This window comes from Cibotium barometz, chromosome 2, assembly GCF_041138505.1.
Source record: "Cibotium barometz isolate CiBa-2024 chromosome 2, ASM4113850v1, whole genome shotgun sequence".
NCBI classification, from domain to species: Eukaryota; Viridiplantae; Streptophyta; class Polypodiopsida; order Cyatheales; family Cibotiaceae; genus Cibotium; species Cibotium barometz.
The window spans coordinates 60,936,892-60,942,399 of NC_141047.1; positions in this window are offsets into that span (position 1 = coordinate 60,936,892).

The following is a 5,508-nucleotide window of genomic DNA, read 5'->3' on the forward strand; positions in this document are numbered from 1 at the left end:
ACAGTTCCTGATCTAAGGTCCATAAAGATAATTAATTGATGCAAACCAAACCTATTACCTTACGTGCAAGTTGTTGGGTTGGGTATCCCGTCGCAATCCTTTGCATTCCAAATGAAAGCCTACAAACTTAGACTGGTGAGGAGCAATACTTGACCTCACCTCTTGCTGCTCACTTCATGCTAAATCACTTCATGCAAACTTGTCAAAAACTAGTATGCACAAAATCTATAATCCATGTGTGAAATGGTATATGGTATGTATCTAGCAAATTTCAAAGTCTTTTTAAATGGCTAAGGCATATATGGAATCCTTATGACTAGCACTATCAGCGAGTACCATCGCTGGTCCAATTCTGTGCATATGGCGAAAAGCGTGCTTTTTGCCACTTTCACTTTTGAGGGTGAAACTAACCTCTAGTACCTCCTAGTTGCCCTAACAAATGGTTATATCACCGAGCCTTACCCAAAAATTGCCAAGTTCAAGTCAAAAATGCCACTAAAGCTAAAACTTGACATACAAAGGTCATTCCCTTGGCGAAACAGCATGTAATCGCACACATACAATCACTAGACTCTAGAGGTCGCAACCATATCTTCAATGTTTTATTAGAAAGTGATTAGTGACTAATTACTCAATTAAATGACTAATCACATACTAATCCTAAACTGAATTCTATGGTTAGGAATCCGACTAGAAACACGTAGGGATCATTCTCAAACAATCAGACGTGAAAACAAACTTTATTTGATCACTCAATTCACTTAATTAAACACACTAACTAAGTGCTGACACAATGATCAAATCAGCAGTTTGATGTGTCAAATTGTAGATTGAGAACAATGCAAGACTTTGTTGATTGGTTGACCAGCAATAACACTTACATTTATCACAAAATTCGCGAATAAAATGAGGAAACTAAACTTCAAAAAGAACTCAAGTACTGTAGCTTATCTCTTCATAAAAATTGGTATCCCCTCACTCACATTTTTGGCCTTAATACCTCTTTACAATTGTCTGGCTAAAATATTATAACTTGGAAGCCTTGTAGGCTCCATTCAACTCACAGCTAGCTGCCTAGGATAATTTTAATAAATTACAACATTGGGCAGTGAATTTACATAGAGATGGTATAAACATCTGTATGGGCACAATGATATATCCATTTTTCGAGCGCCCGGTTGTCGTTGCAACAAGCTTGATCACTTACATCCTAGGCATTGTCTCTATTGTCTCAAGATCCCTCTTGCGACACTCCACACATCCATATCTCTTTTTGAGAACTAAACCATGACAAAAAAGATGTATTATTATGCGTAGTTGTTGCTAATTCAAAAACTTCTACTAGAGTCTTTGGTACATCTCTATAAGAGTGGTCTACTATATTGATTCGTGTTATTTATGAATCCTATCGCAAGTAGATGTAGTTGAATCCCCAATCCCATATCATTTTAAGTTGTCTCATAAATGGACGTCCTAAAATGACCTCATAATTCGGATTCTTTCCAAAATCTACTTTTGCAAAAGTATGCTCATATTCCACTCCACAAGAGGTAACCATAACTCTCTCTAGACCTATTGGTCTCTCTATATGTTTGTCCGCTAACTGCAATTTCATCTGTGTTTTTCTTAGTGCTGGCCTTCCCCAAGCTTCCCACATTGATTTAGATGCAATGGGCACTCCTGCGCCACTATCTAAGATAGCTAGCATAGTTTCATAGGCCAATTCAATAGGAATTGTTGTATTATCATTATCGCCTTCATAATACTCACCAACTTTGTTGATATGTACTGGTTGGTAGACTCTTTGCTTTTGATCTTCCTTTGATAGGCACAAAATCTAAGAATGGTATTGAAATGCCCATCTTTTGTAAGCATTTACCCACATTCTTTCAAAGTTCCGGCTTAATCTTAAGCACTTCTACCAATATCAGTGTGCATCTAATTGGTGCGCTAAGCAAGGCAGACAAATTCATAGAATCTAGAACATGTGGACTTTCCTTCATGAAGGACATAAGCCGCATTACATCAAATCACGCTTTGTATTCTTCCAAATATGATGGTAATATATCTCAATGTGTTGGGCTTACTGGCTACCGACTTTTCTAATCCATTGTCCCCAATTTTGGTTTGAATTTCCAATGTTTAAGGGTCCAAGTCTATCTCGATTAGAGGAGGTTTTACTACCTCTCCTTCTTTGTTTTTCTTGTTAATTATTGCTTCCCACAGCTAGTTTTTCCAGTCTTCATCCACTTCTCGTACATTGGACATTGTTTCCTGGACGAGATGCATCTTTTGTGTTTCGTCTATCTGAGATTTAGTTGAAGCTTTATTTTGTTTACTCTTAGGTAAACTCTCTATTTTCTTTGTTTTCTTTTGTTTCTAAGGAGATGGAAGTTTTCTTGTTTAGTTTCAGGTGATTCATCAAGGTCTGCGTTGCATTAATGAATCGCTTATAAATCTCTAGTTGCCTTGTCTCCTGGACAGGATCTGGGTATTTCCTCCATCTTTCTTCTAGGTTCTCCAGGGGTTTGAGTCTAGCTTGATAGATTGCCCACAATAATTCAAAAGAAATGCTAACTTTGCAGGACACTTTAGTGTCCCAGGACACTTCAGTGTCCAATTATAGAACTAGTGTTAAATAAATGCAGTGATATAATCTAATAAAATGTCCCCTCTTTCTTGAGAAACCCCTCCTGTATATGTAAACTTGTAACTTTTCTTTAAATGAGTAACTTACTTTGGATGCTAGAAAGTTAACATTCTGACAAGACTCTTTAACAAAAGTTGTGTACGCATAAACCAAAAACTTTATTACTTTTTGACAAGCTTAGTGGGATACAAGAGGGATTGTATTCTCCTTATTATTACCATACAAAATAACATCTCTACTTTAATGCGTAAAGAAAATGACTCTTTTGGGAAACCCTACCGTGGCTCCCATACAATTGAACCATATCATGCCTAATTAAACATATCAATGTTGAAGGAGAGAGATAGAAAAGGCCTCATAATCAATATAGACTTCAACATGGAGTCAAATCTTTCCAATCAAGGGCATGGAACTTTAACCCTAACAAAATCACCTCTCTGCATCAAGGGCAAATCCTATCTCATGTGCATGAATGCCTAGCTTTGCCTCTAGCTACATATATATGAAGTTATGCATAGAGCTAGGGTCAAATAATATATGGCCACCTTGATCATGTACTTTGCCGCCTGACTTAGTTATTCTATGAGTAAATCATGGAAGCTTGTGGTGGGTTGTCCTTCTTGACGATGTTCTTTTTGGTAACAATGACAATTCCATTTCCTCATGGGAGAGAGAATTATTAGCCTTATAAAACCCCTTTTCCTTTTTCTTATCTCCCTTGAATCTGTTGTTTGTGAAAGATTTCTCTCCTCGTCCAAGATTTCCCCCTTCTGCTTCTCTTCATGCTTATACACTAATTTTGTATAAGCGAAAAAGAAGATGTTAGAGGGTGAGAAGATATTAGCAACTTTACATATTATAGTGTATAACCTCAGAGATGGTTTTAAATCTTTGTGCATTCACATATGTCTTCATATCTTTTTCGAGACTTGAACAAAGTAAAGATTATGTTTCTAAATGTTTGACATGCCAAAAGGTAGAGTATTCACATCATCATTAGTGCAACTATTCACACGGTTAATAGTGTAGCTATATTAAAAAATTGTAAGGCTAGAACCTTACAAACTAGAATCTAGACAATGCTAACATTGTGTATTTAAATTAAACTAGAAAAATAACAATGACTAAAGGAAAGCAATGTTGTATTTGAATGAAACCAGCAACACAACATACACTAAACGATAGCAACAACTTCAGCACAATGCACACTTGATGACATGAATGGACTTTGATAGACAGTTGGACAACTGATATTCTATTACAAAGTTGTTTATTGCAAATGCTGTTGCTTTCCAGCAATGGAATAGTATTTATGTTACAAACCCAACATTCTTGTACACATGACACCCACCTATTTGCTTATTTCTTAATCACCTCAATTAGCCCATGGCAAATAAAATGGCCTCTTTAGACCCCATCATTCTCCTAATGTAGGGCAGACACAGGGATGGCTGGTCACACAAGATTTGCTAGATGCATAAGGGTAATTTTTGGGCGCGCTAAAAGAGTTTGATTGCGGGTAAAACCTATCTATACACTTCATCAAGTACAAAGAATACTATAGGCAACCCAAGGACATTACCAATAGAAAAGATTTTTATAAAACCAATCAATGATGCACTCAAGAGACTGACAAACAACACCTCAAAGGGTAAAGAAAACCAAGAACAACCAGGTAAAGCAAGCGAAACAGGAGTGACAAGGGGTAAAAACTAGGTGCAAAAGGGCCCATGTGGCTGTGGATCAAATTTTGGCAATTTGACTAGGCTGGAAATGTAAATAGATCCTTTTGTCCATCAAAATTAGTCGGTGCCCTTCTACTCAAAGTAACCAAAGCAATCAAACATATTGATAAATATCGACAAGGTAAACATGCATATCACTCAGATCAATTTCAAACAAAACTTGAAGAGAAAGTAGACCACAAAATTGATTTTCCATTAAAAACAAGATTACATCCATAAAAGTTGGGGCTTGTGAACAGACTAAAGCGGACACAATATATCCTATTTCTTAAAAAGGCAATATTTTGAACATAAATGCATTGCTAGGGCTAGCTAGATCTACCAGTTTGAGTGTGACTCTTTTAGGCATGTACAAGGCATAAGATAGAGTCTTGGAAAATCGAAACCAGAATGGTTTTATTTGCTTCTTGTAGTGCCTCTAGTATGTCGCTTGTATCCACATCACACTTGTATCCATATCCTCCATGATCTCGCAAACATCGCAAGAGGACAACGCTTTGCCTTGAAACCATAACTAGTACCATTGGTCAAAAAGCAATTCAAAGCTCTACACATTCTGAGGAGATGAAAGAGCTTGTTAAGAAGATATAATAGCATGTCTGTAGTCTTTGACTCTCAAATAAACATATTTTCTTTGAACCTTGTACATTAAAGAAGTTTGAAATATTTTCTGCTAGTGGGAATAGATAGTGGGTATACTTGTTGTAAGAAGAATTAACTTCTTGTAAGAAGAACTAGTTTCTTATAAATAGTTAACTAAGTTAGTGGAATATTATGTCATCTTCCACTAGAGGGAAGAAGACAAATTAGCACTTCTACTTTTTTATGAAATCTAATTTTTTGTAAGATGACAAATCCACTCAACTCTCTAGTTAGTTATGCTAGAAAAGAACTAAAGAAACTTTTTAGAAGTCTTTAACATTTTCCTATTTCACACGAGATTTTGGCTTGGAAACTCTCGTAGCGTTTTACACGTTTTTCATTGTCTTCGATATGTGTTATTTGTGCACAATTAATATCATAGCTAGACAACCAGTGATTTCTAGAGAGGGAGGTCCCTGTGCCTATTGGCTACTAATTGGTTCATTGACCATATGGTAGGGCTCCTCACAA